This window comes from Callithrix jacchus, chromosome 20 (genome assembly GCF_049354715.1).
Source record: "Callithrix jacchus isolate 240 chromosome 20, calJac240_pri, whole genome shotgun sequence".
NCBI lineage: Eukaryota > Metazoa > Chordata > Mammalia > Primates > Cebidae > Callithrix > Callithrix jacchus.
In genome coordinates, this window is record NC_133521.1 from 46,988,186 (window position 1) to 47,012,987 (window position 24,802).

Genomic DNA, 24,802 nt, shown 5'->3' on the forward strand with positions numbered 1-24,802 from the left:
TTTCCCAGCCCCCTAAGTCATGACTAGGGCTTAATGATCCATTTCAGATTATATCTGCACAGTGCTTTACTTTCATATGTTATTTTATTTGGAGCCTCTAAAGAGCCTCAGCTAACAGATGGTATTATTTCCACATCGCAAACAAAGAGACAGTAGCTGCAACCATCCAAAAACACCCCCTTGCTGTGAATGCCTGGCCAGGCCTCCAGGCAGGACCACCAAATCGAGACCCCCATCAGGGCCAACACAGGCCACTGCTGTCTGCACACTCCCAGAAAATATATGTCTGATATAGATTTTACCCTCTTGAGGATGAAATAATCCCATCTGCCAAAATGACCCACGAATAAAGGCTCCTCCTTGTCTGAACGCTGCCTCAGCGTCTGGAGGATAAGCCCACAATGCAAGCATCCAGGAGGACACTCCAGGCCGAGGGGCCCAGGAACAAAGAGGGCCAGAAACAAGGGCACCCTCACGCATGCTGGGAGCTGCCAAGGCCTTCAGACTGGGAAGAACAAAGAGCTCCCAGGCAGGAGGGCACAGGAGCACAGTGGAGGGCCAGACATGAGGCCAGAGGCGGCTGGAGCAGCAACTCCCACCAACAGCAGATGAGGCGTGAGACTCTCAATAACCTTCCAAGTTTTCATCTTCAAGAGAACCTCAAACTACATTTTCCCTAGTTTCATTACTAGGCTCCTTGTAGAAAATACCAGTGTAGAAAAAGCACAAACACACCACACAACAGAGGCAGGCGCAGACTGGGCAGGAGAAAAGGCAGGCCAACAGGTGCGCCAGGGAGGCCCAGCCCAGAGGATTTCCCAACCACTCCACGGTCTAAACAAGTCCTAACATCTGCGAGCATCCACCAGGAAATGAAAAAGGCAAACTCCCAACTTAACCACAAAAAGACACTGTACAATCTCCAAATTGTAAAGAGAAAAAAAAATAAAGCAGGAAGAAGCAAATAAGCCCCCACCCTGGCCCCCTGGCAAAAGCAGGGAAAGAGAAGACACGTCACGACAAATGGAAAGCACACAACAGCACGTAACTCAGTGCCGACCCCCCTGTGGCCCCCACCACACTTGGTTCCCCGTTCGGGGAGGCTCTGCCCTCATGGGTGGATGAGCACCGGCTGCTATGAAGGGCTGGGACTCACAGGCAGTCCTGTGCACACCGCTGTCCTTGAAGCCAAGGGAGGACACAGCAACAGGCATGGGGCCCTCCAGTGGCGCCAGGCTCTCTCACTTCCAGCTTCCAGAACTGTGAGAAATACATTTCTGTTTTTTATAAATGAACCGGTCTTAGGCATTTTGTTACAGCAGCATAAACAGGCTAAGGGGAAAAAAGTAAATGGACTAAGAAATCCACTTAAAAGACAAAGTTTGTCAGACTGGAATGGAAAAAGTGAGCCAGCTAGCTCAGAATGAGTTGAGCCATGCCTAAACCATGAAAATCGGCAAACGTTTCAGAAAAGACACACCAGGTACATCCTACGAACACCAGACTGAGCTGCTCTAACAATGCTGGAGAATGCATTTCAGGAGATAAAGTGAGCCACTATAATATGGCAGAAAGTTCCTTTCACAGGAGAGCTAAGACAGTCCAAACATTTATGCAAATAACAGAGCCTCCGAGTAAAGAGCAAGAATCAACACAACAGGCCAGACACAGTGGCTCATGCCTATAATCCCAGCACCTTCAGAGGCCAAGGCAGGCAATCAGTTGAGGTGAGAAGCTCGAGACCAGCCTAGTCGACATGGTATAACCACACCTCTAACTTAACAATACAAAAAAACATTAGCCAGGCATGGTGGCAGGTGCTTGTAATCCCAGCTACTTGGAAGGCTGAGGCAGGAAAATCCCTTGAACCTGGGAAACAGAGGGAGACTCCGACTCCCAAAAAAAGAAAAAAAAAAAAAAAAAAAGGAACCAACAGAAAATGAGCCTCAACCATAGAGCAAACATTAAAGTACCTTTCAGTGAAGAACAGACTGAGGAGACAACCCCAACCAAATCCACAAGACAGAAGATTCTAAAGCAATGCCAAGCTTGAGCTAACAGCACATACAAAATAATCCAGTAATCACACAGTCACCATTCTTCAAGATCACAGCGAACAGTCATCAAAACTTGACCACACACACAACTACAGAGTAAGCCTAAAAATTGTGAGCAGGGTCACCTTCTGAAGTGACAATGCAACTCAGACAAAAGGAAGAGTGACTAGAAAACATGACTCCGAATGTGGGAATTAGAAATGCATTTCTAAGTATAAGGGAGGAGGGGAAACCAGAGAAATATTCAAAATTGGAAATGGCAGATGCGATATAGCGCACTGGGAGATGCAGGTAAAGCGTTCTTGCAGGCAAATGTATTTATATTTATTGCTGGAAGCCAGCCCAATAAAGAGGTTCTGAAAATCAGAACCTAACCAAAAGAACAGAAAACATGAGAAATGGAAGAACATAAACTAAACAAAAAGCAAACGTAACAGAGGTTACACACAATGAAAGGCGAGTTTAATTTTAAATAAATAGAGAACAAGCTAAATGACACAACAGGAAAACAACAAGACAAAACAGGAAGGAGCCAACTTTCTGCAAAGCCAATGGCGGGATCCCCATGGCTGATCAACAGCAGGAAGAGAAGCTCTGCTGGGTGAAAGGCCAGCTACAGGGGATGACTGGGCACACATGGGCTGGGCTCAGGCTGGAATGAGGCACTAGGCCTGTGGGGGTGTCTCTCCTTGGTCTGGGCTTTGGAGGAAACAGAAAGAAGCCTGTCAAAAAGGAAATCTAAATGAAGAAACACTACCACAGCAGCACCTGCATGCGTGCTTCTTTATATCTCGGGAAGTGAAGCCTCAACAAGCTGACACAGAAGCCTACCTGTTGCGTGCGTGTGTACATGAACATGTATACATAAAAAAATCTGTTCTCCAGGTTGCAAAAAATGTGATTATTCTACACTGTATTTCTTCTTATTGGTTTTTCCTAATTTTCTAACATGTTGAGTATTGCGCCTCAGTAATAAAGGTTACCTTTTTAAAAAGAGAATAAAAAGAGGCGACCAGAAACATCTCCAACATTAGGAAAAATGCATTCAGTTTTTCACCAGTAAGAATGGTGTCAGTCAGCTGTAGGTGTTCCTGAGAATGTCCTCCATCAGACTGAGGAAACTCCCCTCTGTTCTTACTTTCCTTATGAATGGATATGGAATTTTGTCATTTTGAGGCAGCATCTCTCTCAGTCACCCAGACTGGAGTGAAACGGCATGATCTTGAACTCACTGCAGCTTCTACCTCCTGAGCTCAGCTGATCCTTCCACCTCAGCCTCCAGAGTAGCTGGGACTACCAGCATGCCACCACGCCCAGCTCATTTCTGTATTTTTGGAGAGATGCAGTGTTTCACCACGTTGCCCAAGCTGCTCTGCAACTCCTGGACTCAAGCAGTCCTCCTATCTCCCAAAATACTGGGCTTACAGGCCTGAGCCACCCTGTCTGGCCTCAAATAGCTTTTTTTTTTCCATTTTAAATGAGACGGAGTTTCACTCTGTTGCCCAGGCTGAAGTGCAATGGCACCATCTCAGCTCACTGTAACCTCCGCCTCCCATGTTCAAGCAATTCTCCTACCTCAACCTCCTGAGTAGATGGGATTACAGGTTCAAATACCATTTAAAATCAAAAACCTTCACAGATGATCTTATGACATTTCTTTTCTATTATTCTTTTTTATTATGGTACAGTACATTGATTTTTAAATGCTAAACCAAATTTGAACTTCTGAGACAAACCCCACTCAATCCTGAGGTATTGTTATCCTTTACAGATGCTATAATTTAATTTATGCCTGTATTAACGTGGGCATTTCTCTAATTTTGGAATCCAGGTGTCCCTGACTCATAGAAACACTGGGCAGTATATCCTCCTCTGTTGTGAAAGGGCTTCTATATAACTGACTTTACTTATCCTTTAAACGTATGGCACAAATAACCAAGTTAGTCATCTGGGACTGAAGGTTTCTTTGTGGGAAGGGCGTTACCTAAAAATTCAATGTCTTTAAAAGATACAGGGCTATTTAAGCTACCTATTTCTTCTTGAGTAAGCTGACGTAGTTTGCATGTTTTAAAGAACGTGTCTACTTATCTAACTTTTCTCATATATGGGCATAAATTTAACAGAATTCCCTTCCTGTCCTGTGAATGGCTACAGGATCAGAGCAATGCCCCTCTTCTCATGTCCATGTCAATATACTGAAAATTTGTTCTTTTTTCTCCTGATCGTTTGACTAAAGGGCTACCAGTTTTAATGTCTTTAAAAAAAAAAAAAACCCGGTTGTGTGCGCTGGTTCATGCCTGTAATCCCAGCAATTGGGGAGGCCAAGGCAGGCAGATCACTTGAGGTCAGGAGTTGGAGAGCAGCATGGTGAACATGGTGAAACATGTTTTCCCAGCTACTTGGGAAAACAGCTTGAACCGGGAGGCGAAGGTTGCAGTGAGCCGAGATCACACCATTGCGCTCCAGACTGGGCGTCCCAGTAAGACTCGGTCTCCCAAAGAAAACAAGTTTTGTTTTATTGACTTTTTTTCCCCAACTGCTTTTTTTTGAGACGGAGTTTCGCTCTTGTTACCCAGGCTGGAGTGCAATAGCACGATCTCGGCTCACCACAACCTCCACCTCCTGGGTTCAGGCAATTCTCCTGCCTCAGCCTCCTGAGTAGCTGGGATTACAGGTATGTGCCACCATGCCCGGCTGATTTTTTGTATTTTTAGTAGAGAGGGGGTTTCACCGTGTGGACCAGGATGGTCTCGATCCCTTGACCTCGTGATCCACCCGCCTCGGCCTCCCAAAGTGCTGGGATTACAGGTGTGAGCCACCATGCCTGGCCCCCAACTGCTTTTTAATAAAATTATCATGTTGACAGATGCGGGGAGAAAGCAAAGGACAAAATTCTGCTCCGTTCCCGTTAAAGACTCTCAGGAGGCTGGGCATAGTGACTCATGCCTGTAATCTGAGCACTCTGGACGGGTGAGGTGGGCGGATCACCTGAGGTCGCAAGTTCAAGACCAGCCTGACCAACATGGAGAAAACCCATCTCTACAAAAACTACAAAATTAGCTGGGTGTGGTCACACATGCCTGTAATCCCAGCTACTCGGGAGGCTGAGGCAGGAGAATCGCTTGAACCCGGGAGGTGCAGGCTGTGCCGAGATCGAGCCATTGCACTCCACACTGGGCAACAAGCAAAACTCCAAATCAACAACAACAAGACTCTCAGGAAACTAAGAAACAGGAAACTGCCAACCAGATGAAAGGAATCTACTCAAACACAACAGGCAACATATTTAATTGAAGACCTTATCTCTTCCCTTAAGATTCTGAACACGGCAGTAATTTCCACTCTCAACACTTCCACTAACTGTTGTACTAGAATTCCTAAATAGTGCAACAGTACAAAAAAAGAAAGGAAAACTGTCCATTCACAGATGACACAAACATCTATATAGAAAATCCTGTGAAATTTCTGTTTTAAACAACTTTAAATAAATTTGCAAGACCTAAGGTCAGTATTTTAAAAAATCAATTGTGTTTCTGTGGACCGGCAACAAACCACAGGAAACTAAAGTTTAAAAAAATCCAAAAGGATTAAAAAGTTACAAGGATAAAATATATGCAAGACCAGTCGAAATAAACAGAAGGCTCTATATGAGGATGTTGATTCTCTCCAAATTGATCTAAAGATTCAAAACAATCTCAATGAAAAATCCCAGCTGACTTTTTATAAATAGACAGTGCCAAGCTGATTCTGAAAAATGCAAAGGACCTAGTAGAACCCAGCACTGTAGAAAAAGAGCCAAGTAGATAGATAAAAACTACTGACTACTGATTTCAAGACATGACATGACACTACAGTGATCATTGCCAGGCGCAGTGGCTCACACATTTGTAATCCAGCACCTTGGGACATCGAGGCAGGTGGGTCACCCGAGGTTAGGAGTTCAAGACTGGCCTGGCCAACATGGTGAAACCTCTTCTCTACTAAAAATACAATAATTAGCCGGATGCAGTGGCAGATGCCTGTAATTCCAGCTGCTCAGGAGCCTGAGGCAGGAGAATCACTTGAGCCTGGGAGGCGGAGGTTGCAGTGAGTCTAGAAGGCACCACTGCACTCCAGCCTGGGAAAGAGTAAGATTGTCTCAAAAAAACCTTTTTTTAAAAATAGTAACTATAGTAATCAAGACAGTGTGGTATTAGCAAAAGAATAAATAGAACAATGGAACAGAAATAGTCAAAAATAGACCCATACAAATATAGTCAACTAATTTCTAACAAAGGTAAAGCAACTGAATGGGAAAACAATCTTTACAACAAACGATGCAGGAAATTGGATATCTTTATGCAAAAAATAGGTAACAAAAACCTCTAACCTTACCTTATGCCATACACCAAAAATCACCTCAGAATTGAAGTAAGTATGAGTGAAAACTATGTAATTTCCAGAAGAAAACATGAGAGAAAACACCTCCAACACTGGGTAAGAGAGATTTCTTAAGGACACAAAAAGCACAAAGTACCCAAGAGAAAGCTATTAAGTTGATTTCATCAAACCAAAAACTTTAGCTGTTCAAAAGAAACTATTAAGAAAATAAAAATAGCCGGGTGCAGTGGCTCGTGCCTGTAATCCCAGCACTTTGTGGGGCAGAGGCGGGCGGATCACAAGGTCAAGAGATGGAGACCATCCTGGCCAACATGGTGAAATCTCATCTCTAAAATAATAATCATTTAAAAAAAAAAAAAAAGAAAAGAAAAATACATGCCAAATACTGGTTTTTAAAAAAATCCAAACAACATAGAGCTGGTAAAGGACCTGTGTCTAGAATCTATAAAGAACTCTCGAAAATCACCAGACAACCCAATTTTGAGAAATGAACAAATGGCAGATGTGAAGGTAAAGACAGATGCTTCAGCAAAGCAGATACATGGACAATCCCTTCCCCCCACCAAAAATGCCAGTTGAAAACCCAAGCAACATCATTTTTCATTAAGGCAATGGAAATTAAAACCACAATCCACTAGAATGGCTAAAATGGAGAAGACGGATTATACCACATAGCGGTGAGGACAGAGCAAATGGAATTCCCATTCACTGCTGGTGGGAAGACAAAACTGTGTGGTCACTTTGGAAGGAGTCTGGCAGGTTCTTAAAAAGTTAAACATTCATCTAACATATGACCCAGAAACCCAGGCCCAGGAATTTAACAGAGAAAAAGTACACCACACATCCACTGGATGCCTTGCATTCATCTACTCAAAATAGCTTGACTCCCAATAGCTAAAAATAGGAAACCATGTACACATCTACAAACTGATTACAGAATAAACATATGACATATTTACGTCCCAAAAAACCTACTCAGAAAACTACTGACATACACCACACAACACAGATGAATCTCAAAAGGAAGATGAAACACACCAGACCCAAGACTCCACACTGGATGACTCCATGCATATTAAGTTCTAGAAAAACAAAACCTACAGTGACTGAAAGCACAGCAGCATCCTGGGTCTAGGAAGCAGGAGGAAAGTGCTGCACAAAGGAAAAGGGGAGCCTTTTGGAGGCGATGGAAATACGCTGTATTGTGACTGTGATGGGGGGAAGGAGGCTGTTCCAACAAAGTTGGTAAAACTCTCCCATTTGTATTCATGAGCTACATGATGCTTCCGTCAACAGGCCACACTCATCACGGGGGAATGTAGCACCATAAAATCATCACTGAGCAGAACTGGTCCCAGGGCATAAACACTTCACTGTGTTGCGATTTCTTTACACGATTCAGCACGGTGACTCAGCAACAGGATCTACCATGTAGCTTAGGTGTGTGGGAGGCTCTGCCTTCTAGGTCTGTGTACACGCACTCTGCGACGCTCACAGGACAAGACCACCTAACAATGCGTTTCTCAGGCTGCATCCCCGACCGCTATTAAAATCAGTGCAGTTCATAGTATTTAAAAATTATACCTCGAAGAAGCTCTAAGAGACAGGGCAAGAGAGTGGACGACGGCAGGCAGGCAGGCACAGGAAGAGCACCACTGAGGAGAGCAGAGAGGCGGAGGCAGCTGGTGGTGGGCGTGAGCGAGGGGTTCCATGGCCAGGAATGAAATCAAATACCGATCACCCCACACCCACACAACACCAAACACACCTGGAAAAGCAGAACAAATTCCTGGAGGGATGGCATCCACGGCCCTAGGGAAGGAAGACCAGATTTCCAAGAGTGCAGGAAGAGGCTGTCCTTGACACTGAGCAGGCAGCACTTCTAGGATGGCCTCGAGGGCCTAGGGGATGGAGGTACGCGGGAGGCTGACTTTACTCCACACCCTTCACTACCTCTTCAAATCGCTCCAGGCATTCATTACCCACTAAGCCAAATAACTGATTCTCATCTCATAAATACATGTATTCAAAGAAGATCCTATCAAACCGTTTTAAAAAAACACTGGATACAGACTCTCTGACGTGTGTTTAGGTTAAGGCATGGAGATGAAGCTCCTCTCTGTGCTTGGCATTAAGGCAATGCTGCTGTGGGTGCTGTGGACACAGGGCCTGTGTCCCATGCACAGGATCCTGTTATGCTACACTGCACGCAATTCCACAGACACAAAATGACCAGGACGGCAGACCCACAGAAAGCAGAGGCTGGAGGGGGGACAAGGAGTGATAATTAAAGGTCCGAGTTTCTTTCGGAGCTGACAGAAATGTTCTAGAACTGACAGTCGTGGTGGTTGAACAGACCTGTGAATGCACTAACAACCCCTGAACTGTATGCTTTATTTGGGTAGACTTACAGTATGTCAATTCTCTAAATAAAGCGGATATTATCTCTTTTTTGGAGACAGAGTCTCAGCTGTCACCCAGGATGGAAGGCAGTGATCTTGGCTCACTGCAATCTCTGCTTCCCAGGTTCAAGCAATTCTCATGTCTCGGCCTCTACAGTAGCTGGGATGACAGGCATGTGCCACTATGCACGGCTAATTTTTGTAGGAATGGGGTTTCACCACATTGGTCAGACTGATTCCTGACCTCAAGAGATCCGCCTACCTCAGCCTCCCAAATGCTGGGACCGCAGGCGTGGTCCGGCTGTGGTCCCAGCATTTGGGTGCTGCATCCAGCTGCTATTTTCTTTGAAAAGTATGATACACATTTCCCTAGGGATGGAGTGCTGGACATGAGGCAAGACTTGTCCTAAGCACTGGACATGGTGGCCACATGTACATTGTGCTACACAGGAGGTGAAGAGCCCTGGGGGAAGGAGAGTCAGAAGCCAGGGGCCCATGCCCGGCAATGTCTCAGGCAGCCACCGAGAAAGCTGAGCAAAAGCTACAGTGAAGCCCCCCGGGTTTCAGAGCCCCCCTGAAAAAGCTGAGCAGAAGCCACAGTAAAGCCCCCCTGCTCTCAGGTCAGCCGCAGCAGGGCACTTGCTGATGCTGGTCACAGAGGGAGGTCAGGACAGATCTTCAGGGGTCACACCCAGGATTTCGAAGCAGAGCTTCTGGCAAACTCAGTAAAATGAGAAAACCCTGCCCCAAAAGAGTGAGGCCTTTGGTCGGGGCCACTTCCTCTCGACTCCACCCCCGACCTCACACACACTGTGGCTGACCTTTGAGAGGTAAAAGCTCTGTCTGCTCTACTCATCGCCACCAAAGTGTTCAGCACGTGGCCCTTGTCCACCAAACACACCAGTCTGCCTCTAGAAGCCTTGGCTGGGTGGGTCCCGCTTGCCTTCAAGAATGTGTGTGCTCGGCCAGGCAGATTCCTGAGTGCATCTCCCATCTGCTGCCTGCCCTCCTTCAGGATGACCACATGGGCCCTGAAGCCGGGCCCATACCTGCTTTGCCAGTGACTTGTCTTTTCCTCCTCTTTTCTCTCCCTGCTTCTTCTACTTCACCGTATGTTTAAGCAAAGGGGTCACTACAACAAAATTATTTTAAAACAAACATATTTGAGAAAAGTTTATGGAAAACATAAAACATTGAATATTTATCTATAACCTTACAGGATTCATTTACTTCATCCTAACATTGATGCAAAATTGTAACACAAGAGAAAGTAGGGCTGGGCCCTGTGGTTCGCACCTGTAATCTCAGAACTTTGGGAGGATGATGACGGTGGATCACAAGCTCAGTTCAAGAAGAAACCAGTTAGCCAGAGTGGTGGTGGGCGCCTGTAATTGTGGCTGAGGCAGAGGTTGCAGTGAGCCAAGATCGTGCCACTGCAGTCCAGGCTGAGCCACAGCACCAGACGTGTGAGAGAGAGAGAGGGAGGGAGGGAGTGAGGGAGGGAGGGAGGGAGGGAGGGAGGGAGGGAGGGAGGGAGGGAGGGAGGGAGGGAGATGCTAGCACTAAGATGAACAACAGTCCAAGGCAACGAGAAGAAACTGGTTATATATGTGTTTTTTGGTGTTTTTTTTTTTTTGGTTTGTTTTTTTTTTTTGAGATGGTTGCACTCTTGTTGCCCAGGCTGGAGTTCAAAGATGCACTATCTCAGCTCACTGCAACCTCTGCCCCCCAGTTTCAAGCAGTTCTCCTGCCTCAGCCTCCCAAGTAACTGGGATTACATGCATGTGCCACCATGCCCTGCTAATTTTTGTATTTTTAGTAGAGATAGGGTTTCTTTTCATTAGTCAGGCTGGTCTCGAACTCCCAACCTCAGGTGATCCTTCCTCCTGTGCTGGGATTATAGGCGTGAGCCACCATACCCTACTTTTTTTTTTTTAGATAGAGTCTTGCTCTGTTACTCAGACTAGAGTGGAGTGGCACAATCTCCGCTCACTGCAACCTCCACTTCCTGGGTTCAAGCAACTCCTGCCTCAGCCTTCCGAGTAGCTGGGACTACAGGCGCCTGCCACCACACCTGGCTAAATGTTGTATTTTTAGTCGAGACAGAGTATTCACCATGTTGGCCAGACTGGTCTTGAACTCCTGACCTCAGGTGATCCACTTGCCTAGGCCTCCCAAAGTGCTGGGATTACAGGCATGTGCCACCCGTGCCCGGCATGGTCACATATTTTATGTAATATAATGTTTTTCATCAACGGCCACTATGGGAACACAACAATCATCAGCCCTGAAACACCCAAGGCAAGACACAGCCGCTGCAGCCTCTCATGCAGGGAGCATGGGCTGCGTTTGCCACAGGGTGACAGGCAGAGGGCAGAGCTGGAGACACGAAGGCAGAGCTGGCATCCAGCTCTGTGAACCAGCCCGGCTGAGTGCCCCAAGTATGTCAATAATTGATGGGGGCCACGCCCAGCCCTGCAGGGCTCTCGGGAGCTGCCTGCCCAGCAGCCCCATGCCTGGCACTCCCTCAGGTGCTACCAGCAAGGTCACTCCACTGCTTCTAAACAATACATTGCACAGACAGTTGAAAAGTGTACCTTACCCATTGTAATCTTCCAAGGCGTGCATCTTCACACGTTTTACATAATAAACTAAAGTCTGCATTAAGCAAAAGACAAACAAATTTCATGATGAAACACAGTATCTCTCCCTAGAATTTAAAAAGCCTTCTTTTCCTTCTCACTGAGAATTCTTTTTGAAGTCTCAAAAATGATTTTACCAATATAAGACAAATCTCCAACTATAAGAACTGCTTGGCACAGCAAACACTGTAGCAGTCAGGTCTGCAGTGGCAGAGCAGTGGTGGTGGAGGATGAGGATGAGTCTGCCGGAGGGCAGCGTGAGGAAGGTGGAGCCATCTGGGGGCACTGCCCATGGGCAGGCTCGGCCAGAGCTACAGCACAGCACACCTCCAAGGACGGAGTGGGATTGGGGCGAGGTGAGTAAACTTCCTTTAAAGATACCCAGGATTCACCTCTGGTCCGTCAGATCTGCTGGTAAAGGTCACACCATAAAAAAGGGCAGCTGGGGACTGTGCTTACCGTGTCCTGGTGACAGGGTGCTTGCACCCTACAGGGAACCAGGGAGCAGGCGAGGTTGTGGAGAAACAGGAATCCTTGTGCACTGCTGGTGGGAACGTGTAATGGTGCAACTGCTAAAAAACAGCCTGATGATTCCTCAAAAAATAAAAAAATGGAGTAAGCACAGGATCCACCAGTTCCACTTCCGGGTAGACACACAAAAGAACCAAAAGCAGGGCCCCCAAGAGACAGCTGCACCTCAACCTGCACAGTTCACACGACTTGGTTCCCAGCAGCTAACCCGAGTGTACGATGGCGGATGTCAGACAAGCAAAATGTGTCTACATACAGCTCAACACGACTCAGCCATCAACACAAGCTGTGACCTGGACCCAGCCAGCACTACAGAGTCCACTCACATGCTACAGGACGAACAGCAGATGCCCCAGAGGAAGGGCCCTGAGGAAGGAGCTGCCTCTCCTAGGCAAGCCCAGCCCCAGGCCCTCAGGACACCGCTGCTGAAGGTGCCCCTTTCTGGGGCCACCTCTCCTTTCTTTTCCTGTTTTTAAGAAACACTGGGATGGAAGTAATGAAAAGTAGTATATCCTTTCAAAACACAGTCAGATTTAGTTACTACGCTCAATATCTGAAGTCAATCTTTTAAAATGGATTCCCTTTTGTTCCCATTTAAGACTGAACCCTCTGACTGCTTTGAACAATGGAGAAACTGAGGCACCAGGTACAACTTTTGCCCCAAGGATAAAAGTCAAGGTGTGTCAGTTAATAACCACCAGGTTGCTGGAGATACTGTACCCACCCACGTGGCTTTGCTGGAATGCCACCACGTGAGGACAGACAGAGGTCACAGTCCCCATGCCTCACTCTGCCATCAGCACTGGTCCTGTGTGGAGCTGCGCTGGCTTGCAGAACACTTAGAGCACGCAGGCGTGTTCCTTCCCTACTGTCGGCCACACCACAGCTGCACGTTCACAGGAGTGAACATCACCTACACAACAGCTCCCACGTTTGTAAACATGCACCACTTAGTGACCATGTTTCAAACAGCCACGTGGGTAACTCCCTGTATTACTGGTACACAGTTTTCAGGGGGTTTGGTAATTGGATTGTTCGTAATAAAAGGATAAATACTTGAGGAGACAGACACCCCATTTTCCATGAAACGATCACTATGCATTGCATGCCTATATCAAATCATCTCGTGGACCCCGTAAGTACATTCATCTACTATGTACTCAAAAAAATTTAAACAGTAAGTTAAATGACTAAGATTTCAACCATGTTTACTGCTGTCTGCAGCTAATTTCAGTGACGACCCTAAAGCTGCCCTCGCTGGCCCGTGCGTGCTGTGGACAGAACGTCTGCATCCAGTCCCAGATAACCTCGCATGCAAACTACTTCCCCTGTGCCGCTAAAACCCACGTCTCACTTACATTTTAGTTATATTTGGTATTTTTCCCTGATTCTGAAACATTATTCACAGCCATTTTAAATTCTGCTAGTAAAAAGAAGATACCTAGTTCCATGGAAATACAGGTGTCATAACCTACTGCTATGATTTAAACGTGCCCCCTCCCAGGCTCATGTGGAAGCTTCATCCCCACTGTGACGGCACATCTGCAGAAGGTGGGAAATCGGCCTGTGCTACTTGAGGGGTGAGACAGTTGGAAGGCAGTTTGGATGAGATGAGGTCACAAAGGTGGGGCAGTTATGGCCTGGTAAGAGGAGAGAGAGCAGAGCAGACACGCTCAGCCCCCTGCCCCCACTAAGTCCTACCACCAAGAAGGCTCTCACCAGATGCAGCCCCTCAACTCTGGACTTCCCAGCCTCCAGAACTATAATAAATAAAGTACTTTTCTTTATAAAGTACCCAGCCTCGGGATTTAACTGTAGCAACAGAAAACTGACTAAAACAACTTAGGTTTTATGTCTCACAAACTGCTCTTCAAAAACACTACAGAGAGTAAAGTACATAAACCAGAAAATAATGTTTACTCCAACAGCTGTCAGATGCAAAGACGACTCCCTGCTACTGACGTTTCCACCCAAGTCTGACACACGTTGATCACAGACAGAAGCAACTGTCTCTCCTTTCATTTTGTAAGCCAGTACCCAATTACCAATCAGTTCACAATGGACAAGAGGTCATCAATGATCCAAACCTTTCATTCAGCAAATTTCTTTTTCTTTTTATTTTTGAGAACAGGGTCTCCCTCTGCTACCCAGGCTGGAGTCCATTGCACCCTCAACTTCCATAGCTCAAGTGATCATCCCACCTCAGCCTCCAGAGTAGCTGGGGTGACAGGCACGCACCACCATACCTGGCTAAATTTCTTTTTTTAGAGACAAGGCTATAAATTTCTTATGTATGTCTAAATTGCCAGTATTAACACTAACAGAGCAAAGCCTTTCTCTGTTTCAAATTTTAATATTCCAAAATACGTAAAACATCACTGTCAGTGTCCTCGCCTAAACGACTGATTCTAGAAGAAAAAAAAAATATCTGAAACAAGATCACAGAAATGCTATCTGTCCCCCACACACCATCTTTAACATGAATGGTGCCTCCACAGAACAAATGCTAGATGCAAACTGCTTACGTATGCTTCTTTATTTTTAGTAAAGACTCCAGAAAATCCCAGAGCAGCCATTTCCCATACAATTCAACCACACCTACAGCCCTTTAAAAGCATACTCCCTGCGAATTGAGGACTAGCTCCCTGGAGTCAGTCCGAGCAGAAGAGCAGGAAGACCCTCCAGCCTGCGCTAAGAAACAGCAATGCATCTGCTGCACCCCCTGGCCCCCACCAAGTCAGGACGCAGATGGCAGCACTGTGACCTCACCATTCCTGCCTCCTTGTTCTGGCCCTACAGTCTCAACTGTTCAGGCTAATCCCACACTCTGAGCCTTGGCTGCTGGCCAAAACTCTTATTAATGGCACAGAGCTTCTCATTTCAGTCTCTTTTACCACGAAGGTAGCCGGCTGTCCACCTCTCCGCCTCTCCACACTGAAGCAGGAACTGGGTAATTGTATAACAGGCACTTTGAAAGATCTTCATACCCAAGTCTCGGCAGCCAGCAATATGAGATATTTGCATTTTGGTCTACACTACAGACTATGTGATGCAGAAAGATAAAATAGTTTTTATTCAATTCTTGTGTAAAAGCTAGGAACAAGCAGAGCCGCAGATACCAAAATGAACGTCACGTATTTCATATGTTTTATAACTTTCAGATTCGGGAGCACATGTGAAGGTCTGCTACGTAAGTAAACACATGTCACGGGAGTTTGTTGTACGAATTATTTCATCACCCAGGTACTAAGCCCAGTACTCAGTAGTTCCTCCCCTCCTCCTACTCTCCCCTTTCAAGCAGAGCCCTGCGTCGGGTGTTTCTAAATTCTTATCATTGGCTTCCACTTTCTGAATCGTAACACGCAGTGTTTGGTTTTCTGTTCCTGAGTTTGTTGAGGCCAATAGCCTCCAGCTCCACCCACGTTTCCACAAAAGACATGATCTTGTTCATTTTTATGGCTGCATTATTATCTTAAAAATTTTTTTTAAGAGATGGGGCTTCACTATGTTGCCCAGGCTGGCCTCAAACTCCTGGGTTCAGGCAATCCTCTAGAATTGGTCTCCCAAGTAGCTGGGACTACAGGTAAACATCACCATGCCCAACTTACCCATTTTAATCACCTGATCAACATTTATGATGAATGACATTACACATAGCAACATTCTAAGGAACCATATACCATAAATGTCACGAAATTTAAAAGATTAAAAAACCATGGATCTATTAGCCAATGTCAGTGCTTTCAGTAATTCATCTTCCCCACTGACTAAAATGGCATTCTAGAAGCAGGTGCGCCCAAAATGAAATTAATGGTATGGAACCCAGAACATCTAAGGTCAACACTAAGCAGCTTCACCTGTCACATGGGGACTCCGTTTCAAAACTCCAGGTGAGTGTGTCAGTCATGGGGTTACGGATAGGAGGCGGAGGAGGAGAAGAAAACATTTAGGTTCACTAAAATCTCTATTAGGCCTCCAAGAAAGATGCAAGCAGCGAAAGACCTGGTCAGTCACAGCTTCTCAGCATGAAACCTCAACAAAACCCACAGTCTCTTGACCCTGCACTGAGCCTAGGTTGGGACGCGGCTGCTGCTCAGCACCTGCTAGAGGTTCCTCATGTCTCACAACCAGATGGGATCCAGTCCAACTCATACAATCCATTACTGCAAACGGGCAGCCTTGGCTTCCAGGATCAGCCTGCCCCAGCCCCTGCTGCTCATCATGGAAACCTCTTAACCCAATCACAGATGAGGCTCTGGCAACCTGGCTAGGCCCCCACTTCTTCCAGTAAGTCAGAAATCCTGCTCAGTTACCCTAAACCACCAGCTCTGCATCCCCTTAGGAAACCCCAGTGGCACACCCCACTTCTTTCTCCTGCAGAGGGCCCCAAGCAGCAAGAAACAGGGTGATGTAGGCCTTGGCCTCGGCACACAGAGCCATCACAGTGCTGAGGCCCAGGGGCTGCAGGGAGATGTCCCAGCTGCACTTCTCTAAGGGGAGCACAAACCATTGGGCATGAGCTTCCTCATTCAGGCCAAGTGATCATCTTCATCATCATTCAACTTTGAAATTTAGGGTCTGTGCCAGTTCACCTGTTTATACTCCATATTTACATAACTCAAGCCATTAACGAGTGTTTTACTTTTTGGTTATGACACTACAGAATCGGCTGAGAAACGTCCACATCACCAGAAGGCTCTGCCCAGGCAGCACCGAGGCCCTCCCTGCTGGGAGAATGCTGCTTCGAGGGCAGCGGGACTGCAGCAAAGGCCAAAGGCTCAGGCAGACCTTCCACTCCTACTGAAGCACCATCAATAGAAGCTTACCACCAGAAACATCACCTTCAAACCCAGGGACCACAAGTTACACAGACAAGTGTTTTTAAGGATTTAGGGAGAAGCACAAAGTAAAAAAGATTTAAGCTTGAGAAAACTAACCTTAAACATTAAAAAAATAATAATAAAAACCTCACTCTAGACAAGACCTTCAAAACTGCAAGACTCTCAGACGGACAGTAAAGGTCAGACAAGGCAGCAGTGGGATGTGAGCTGGCGCAGCACTGCAAACACCCTGGAGAGATGGCCAGAGGCTTGTGAGAGTGGCCCCAGGCAGGAGGACCCTGAATTCATAGGAAGGGGCAAGCTAGACTAATCCTCAAGTACTTCTCAGCTATGTTTCATTAAATGCCAGAAAGTTTTGTAAAGATGCAAAATTCAACACGAGACACAATTATTTCCCCAAATTGACATGTGGATTAACAAATGTGACTTGGGTTAACAAAATTGACTAAGGAATTTTGTATTACACTTTTGAAATACCAATTCCCTTCTCCTTCCACTTCTGAAACAACCACTGGGCAAACTGAAAGGCACGTAGGTTTTTGGGATCCCAGGGTATGCAGCTCCCACTGCTAGGGATGAAGACTGCTCTTCTGTCTGCCGGAGGGAAACGTCACAACACCTTGCTCAGCCAGCTGTCCTCGCTGACTGGAAGCAGAACCAAAATCTGAGTTGTAAAGAGTGTATGAAAGTTCCTCTTAGAATCAAAATCTAAAATGCACAGCTACAGAATGAAGTGGGCAGCACTGAAGCCCGAAGAGACGATACTAAATCCTGCATGATGGTTGAAGGCATGTATGCAGCTCCATAGACACTAGAGAGAGCACACATGTCAGCGCGAATGTACTTATCCCAGTTTATCAAAAATATACAATGTTTCCAGATAAAAGAATTCTGATCAGAATAGGTAGGTTTTCATTTAAAGATTTTCTTTCACTCTAACTTCTGAAGCATTCTCTAAATTCACCCTGTATTTAACAATGCATATGAATTTGTTATTTATGCTTAAATGCCAGCCAAGGATTAAGATTCAGTCTTGCAAAGTCTTAGAATCTCTAAAGGAAAAAAAAAAAACCTATACAGTTCACAATCCTGAGACCAGAATCTAGGAAAAACCACCAAAACTTTCTTTGTATTCTGTCCGATTTAAATGCACTCTGTGTGGCAAGCCTCACTCACTCTTGATGTCACCAAGCACCACACGCTCCTTTCCATTTATGTGGCCTAGGACCCTGTGAAACACACATACACACACACACACAGTGGTGGACTCGAACATGCGCCTATGGGTTCCAGGATTCTGGCCATCAGGAAGTAGAGCCCTAGCCCTATGCAGTGGCTCATGCCTGTGAGCCCAGCACTTTAGAAGGTTGTGGCAAAGAGGACTGACTGAGGCAAAAAGTTTGAGACCAGCCTGGACATCATGGCAAAACCCTGTCTCTACAAAAAAGTAAAAAAATTTACCCAGGTATGATGGCATAGATGTCCCAGACCCTCAGGAGCCTGAGGCAGGAGGATGGCTTGAGCCCAGGAGTTCAAGGGTGCAGTGAGCTATTATTATGCCACTGCACTCCTGCACAGTCAACCAAGCAACATACTGATTTAAACACAAACACACACACACACACACACACATTCATTAGAAGGCCACACAAAAGAAAAGGAAGAAAAAAAAAAGACATGGAGCTTTCCTCTCCAGCCCTGGGGCATGGGTGCACCCCAGACTTGCTGGCCCAGGAGGACCCTGCCACTTCCACCTGTGCCCTCAGGCAACATGTGGGAGTTCACACGGCTGAGCTATGAGAAGCACCCCCTCCGCCTGGCCCCGCCACCAGCCTACTGCAGCCTGAGTGATCCCAGGCATGACCAGCAGAAAACCACCAGGCAACACAAGAATTATGAGAAATCACAAGTCATTATTTTCTGAAGACATCATGTATTGACATGGTTTTGTTACACCAGAATAGGCAACTAAAACACATCCTACTCATGGCAAGTTGTATGAGATGCTGCTTCAACACAGATGTAACTCTCAACAGAGTGGAGCCTTTCAATGTATTTTTCTAACCTACTCGCCCTGGAAACAGCACTAAGTGTAGCAGTCAGATCTGAAAACACAGGTGTCCCATCTTTTGGCTTCCCTGGGCCACACATAAAATACACCAATGCTAATACAGCTGATAAGCTTTAAAAATAAATCTCATAATAAAGTTTACAAACGTGCATTAGGCCACATTCAAAGCCACCATGGGCTGTGGGAAAAGCTTGCCCTATCGCACACTGATGTTCCCTGTCAGACTGTAAACACTACTTACAATCACACAACCTCATCTCGGCTCTGAGAAGTGGAAGCTCTGTCAGCACCACGGCCAACCTGATCCAACTGCAGCCGTTGAGAAAGCCTGGCGAGTAGACGGCCCAGGGAAAAGCCTCATCAAATGCTGAATACCTGAGAAATCATGTATTATGAAGCCAAATGAACAACACTGTGTTAATCTTCAAATGATGATGTGGAAATCACATTCTGAGATGCTTCCCAAGCTTTCTGGAAGATGCTATGAAATCTGGTTAATAGGTAGCAAGTCTGGAAGGCAAAATAATGAAGATATAATAAAATGGCCTCAAAAGTGACAAAACTCTCCTTCCCTTACGACAGACCCTGTATGCTTTCCTTTTTACCAGGTGGTTAACTCCCTTTTTTCAACAACCCCGTCCAGTGATGACTATTGTGCTGGCTGGTCAGAGAACTGAATTCTAAAAGTGGTTGAAAAGCCTAGAGAAGGAGAAGTTCCAGAGCTGGCTTTTGTTGAAAAGATGTATGTGGAATTTCAGAAACCTTGGATTCTGGTTGATAAAAACACACACACTTCCAACCCCAGGGCAACTTTTCATGTAGTCTAAAGCCTGTGTCATCAACTCCTAACGTTTCCATCAGCAGAGGCAGAGCTCTCGAGTTAAAGAGCATGAAGCACTGGTGGGGGCTGCAAAGCACACAACACAGAGCTCTCCTTGGCCACGGAAGAGTGGGAGCAACTGTGCCCAACCAGGTGCTGGGAGCCTCCCAGATGAGAGGCCTGCACTGGGTACCGCATGGCATAGCCTCACTGTGCTGCTGAGACAGCCTGCATGTGAAATGGCTCCAGGATTTTCTGAAACTCGCTTTCAAAATATTGCCAAGCATTTATTTCTTGCGCATGCCTTAACGATTGAGAAGCAGGTATGTTCACTCAAGAAAGGGAAGAACAGTAAGCCAAGTAGGGGCCTTTCACCACAATTCCTCCTGGCCAGTGTCCATGGAAATAAGAAACAGGCACAGGTGATCTCTCAGCAGAAGTCCAACTTTTTTAAAAAAAAAAAAAACTTTTATTTTAGGTTCAGGGTGCAGGTTCGTCATACAGGTAAACTTGTGTCATGGGGGTTTGCTGAACAGATGACTTCATCACCCAGATATGCAGCCCAGTGCCCTCCTTCCTCCTTCCTCAAGCAGACCCCAGTGCCTGTGGTTCCCTTTTTGTGTTCATGTGTGCTCAGCATTTAGTTTCCACTTGTGAGAACATGCAGCACTTGGTTTTCTGTCCCTGTGTTAGTTTGTTAAGGACAATGGCCTCCAGCTCCATCCATGTTCCCACAAAAGACGATCTCATCAATTGAACCTGGGAGGTGAAGGGTGCAGTGAACCAAGATGGCACCACTGCACTCCAGCCTGACAAAGTGAGACTCCATCTCAAACAAAAAGGATATGATCTCACTCTTTTTTTATGGCTGCACAGTATTCCATGGTATATATGTACCACATTTTCTTTATCCCATCTGTCACTGCTGGATATCCAGGTGGATTCCACGTCTTTTTCTGTGAACGGTGCTGCAATGGGCACTCGCCTGCATGTGTCTTTATGGCAGAATGATTTCTATTCCTCTGGGTATATACCCCAGTAATGGGATTGCTGGAAAAATGGTAGTTCTGGTTTTAGCTCTCTGAGGAACTGCCATACTGCTTTCCACATGGTTGAACTAACTTGCACTTCTACCAACAGTGTATAAGTGCTCCCTTTAATCCACCGACTTACCAGCATCTGCTTTTTTTTTTTTTTTTTTGGGACTTTTTAATAACAGCCATTCTGACTGTTATGACGAGGTATCTCACTATGAGAAACCCAATTTTCATGATCAGTCAGTTTCCACTTGGCACAATCAGCAGATTCTTGTTGAAAAGGCTGCCATCTTGCCTTGGCTAACCTGAGCTGTCTCCTGCATCTGTCGTGAGGGTGCTGAGAGAGACTCTAGACAGAGGTGCGGTGCAGTCACCTAGACATCATGCCTGACTTGGCCTTCACGAAGCAGCTCGCTTAAATGTGGGCAATGGTTATACCAAGTCCCACTTGCAGGGGCACCCAGGACAGGGTCAGCAAAGGCTTTCTGCAAGGGTCCAGATGACACACACATTGGGTTTTGCAAACCATGTACGACCTCTGTCACATCTTTATTGCTGCTGTGAACAACCCTTTAAGAATGTGAAGACAATCCTTCGCAATCAGGCTACACAAAGATAGAACAGAGGCTGGATTAGGTCCACTGATCGTGGTTTGCCAGCTCCTGGCCTGCAGCTTTGCCAGTGTACAGGCTGGATGCCCAGCCATGGCTCCTTCTGCTAGAGCGCCCTCTCTTCTACAACAGACTCCAAGGTGCCGCCCCGAGGTTCACCAGACACTTGCTACCTCAAATCTCCAAACCACACCCACTGGCGAGGAGGAGCAGGCCCCTTAGTAAAGGGGGACAGTCCACATACCCCTTTTGGTGTCTCACATCAAAACACAAGTGTCCGTTCCACAGGGGAGTTAGTTCAGCATTCTCTCAGGGGTGGGTGGAGTGCTGCTCCAGATTCCTGCCACAGGGGCCAGCACTAGCCCCGAAGCACTGGGAGCCCCTCCTACTGAGCACAGAGGCAGTGCCCAGAGCAGCAGACCTCACACCACTGCTTCCACTAGGGAAAGGCCAGTGATGCTCCATGCAGCCCTAGCCTGCAACTCAGTGATGCTTTCAAACGATGTGGAGTGTGCAGCTGCCATGGTCACTCATGCTCTCTCCTCGGGCCATGGCACACACCCGTCCCTGCTCCCCTCTACCCTGTTCCTGACTTGTCCCTCCTCAACCTGACAAGTCCATACTGTCTGGGGGCCTCTATAAATCCTCCATGGCACAAAGCACCCCTCCACCAAGAAAGCCCTCAAAGGCTCCAAGCAGCAACAGCTGCGGGGGCTTTGCAAACTGGTGATTACAGCTCTATGCATTACCATCCTTACTACATCGAGCGGCTGCATGTCCACTTCCTGCTGCCTGGGCAACTTGTTCAAAACCTGGTGGGGAGCCTGGGCAGCATGGCAAAACTTGTTCAAAACCTGGTGGGGAGCCTGGGCAGCATGGCAAAATCCTGTCTCTACAAAAAACAAAATACAGCCAGGCACGGTGGTATGCCTGTTGGACCAGCTACTCAGGAGGCTGAGGTGGAAGGATCACTTGAGCCCGGGAAGTCAAGTCTGCAGTGAGCCATGATCGCACCACTGCACTCCAGTGTGGACAACGGAACGAGACTCTTTCTCTCTCAAACCAAAAACAAAAAAAGAGGAGGAGGGTGTGGGGAGAGGAGGGAGAAACTGTCTTTGCAACCGACTGCTGTACTCTGTTTCCTGAAAACACTGTTATCTGGTTTCTAGTTTTGTTCACAGTGCTCACTACACTACTCACTGGTTTAAAAAATTAAGCCCTACATCAAACCAGATTCCAATATACTTTGTCCATACTTAACATGTTTTCAGAGGCTTTTTTTTTTGGATGGAGTCTTACTCTATCACCCAGGCTGGAGTGCAGTGGCCTGATCTCAGCTCAGGTTCAAGCTCAGCTCACTGCCTCCCAGGTTCAAGTGAGTCTCCTCCCTCAGCCTCCCAAGTAGCTGGGATTACAGGCACCTGCTGCTGTGCCATGCTCATTTTTGTATTTTTTAGTAGAAACGGGTTTTCACCATGTTGCCCAGGTTGGTCTGGAATTCCCAACCTAGTGATCCACCCAACTTGGCCTCCCAAAGTGCTGGGATTACAGGCATGAGCCACCGGGCCCAGACCAGAGCAGCATTTTCTCTTGCTCTCAATTACCTGCTTGCTGTAAGGGAAAAGACAGCAATAAAAATGCACAGCTCAAAAAAAAAAATATATATATATGGCCAGGTACAGTGGCTCACATCTGTAACCCCAACATTTTGGGAGGCTTAAGTGGTATGACTGCTTTAGCCCAGGAGTTCAGGACCAGCCCAGGCAACATAGCAAGACCCTGTATCTATAAAAAATACAAAAATCAGCCAGGTGTGGGGGTGCAAGCCTGTGGTTCCAGCTACTCCAGAGGCAGGTGGCATCCCTTCAGCCCAGGAGGTTGAGGGTGCAGTGAGTTGTGGTCATGCCACTGCACTCCAGCCTGGGGGACACAGCAAGAACCTTTTGCAAAAAAAAAAAAGGAGAGGTGGGGGTGGCAAACAGAACAAAGAGGTGGTGGGACTCTAAGAGGAGATCTTCATGCTCACCTGGAGGAAACAACAGTTGCATAGGGGCTTGGGATTCAATCAGGATGTGAGCAGCAGATTGGGAGACCCTCCACTGGCACCCATTCCTCCCCCAGCAAGGCCAGAGCCACCCCCAGAATGATCACATCACTACCTAGCTCTGGCCTGACAATCTACCCAAGAAAGGACAAACCACACCAGATCGCAGCATCAGCACCCCAACCCGAACAGGTTTTCCAAAAAGAGAATATAAAACAATAATCTTCAAAGGGCTAGACAAACAAAAGGCAGTGTGGCAATCTACACTGAGGTGCGCCCGAGAAATGCACACATATCCACATGACACTCGCATGTCCATGTTCACAGCAGCACTGCCAAGAGCTAGGAGACCATTCAGATGTCCACTGGCAGGTGGTTGCACCGTCCACACGAACTGCCACAGGGAGGGCTGTGCTCTGATGCCTACAGCAGCATGGGTGTCCCTCGACGGCACCAAGCTCAGCTGCATCAGACACAAAGGCCCACAGATTTTCCTTCACATGAACATCCGAAATAGGCAAATAAATCCGCAGACGCAGAAAACAGACTAGTGGCTGCCAGGCTGGAAAAAGGATCCTGGGAGGGGATGGGTGTGGTCACAGAAGGACAACCAGACGGATCCCTGTGCAAGGGTTTTAACATCTTGACTGTGAACACAGGAAACTGCATCTGTGATAAACTGTATAGAACTCAACACCCGCTCTGAGTCAGGGTGAAACAGCTGTCTGAATAAGACCAGAGGGCTTTATCAATGCCCATATATGCCCAAGGTGGGTACTGTTCATTTTGCAAAATGCGACCATGGGGAAGCCAGGCCACGTGTACGAGGAACCGCTCCCTGTTATTTCTTACATCTCATGTGATCTATGATAATCTGAGAAGAAAACAAACAAAAATGAAACACAAGGGGAGGGGGATGCTGAGCCCACCTCAAACCCCATCTGTGGGGATAAAAGCTCAGAGAGGCTGGGGTCCAAAAATGCTGTGAAGGCAGGAATGAACATTCATACTGAAACCAGGTCTGCAGGTGGACTTAGGAACCACAAGGACCAGCATGGCGGAGAGCAGCCTCACATGCACACGTGGGTGCCTTCACAACTCAGCTGGGAAGAAAACCCGGCGCCCACCGCCATGAGGAAAAGCAGCAGCAGCGCACGTCGATACAGACTCTGATACTCGGGGGGGGGGGGGCAGCCTCCTGCAGGTGAAAAGGGGCTCTGGGGCAGGTGGGGCGGCAGCAGCACTCAGTGATGGATGCGGCCACTACTGCAGGACCTGCTGCCGGTGTGAAGAGCCTGAGCCGTGGAGCCCAAACTGCTCTCACAGCACGGACAGGGTCAGCAAGACAGTGGCGGGCGGCAACCGA

The 24,802-nt window shown here is 46.9% G+C and overlaps 1 protein-coding gene across 15 annotated transcripts in view; it reads right to left on the minus strand.

Moving 5' to 3' along the window:
• Positions 1-24,802, minus strand: part of ANKRD11 (ankyrin repeat domain 11) — a 232,043-nt gene that overhangs the window by 83,514 nt on the left and 123,727 nt on the right. For 2 of the 15 annotated variants that reach the window (XM_078357997.1, XM_078357998.1), the window contains exons 3-4: positions 11,941-12,065; positions 9,889-9,971 (exon numbers count right to left, since the gene is read on the minus strand). The exons of 12 other annotated variants lie outside the window; for them this stretch is intronic. The gene's annotated coding sequence lies outside the window, so the exon portion shown is untranslated. The remainder of the gene's footprint in view (positions 1-9,888; positions 9,972-11,940; positions 12,066-24,802) is intronic. One more of the 15 variants, XM_078357999.1, reaches the window with a different exon arrangement.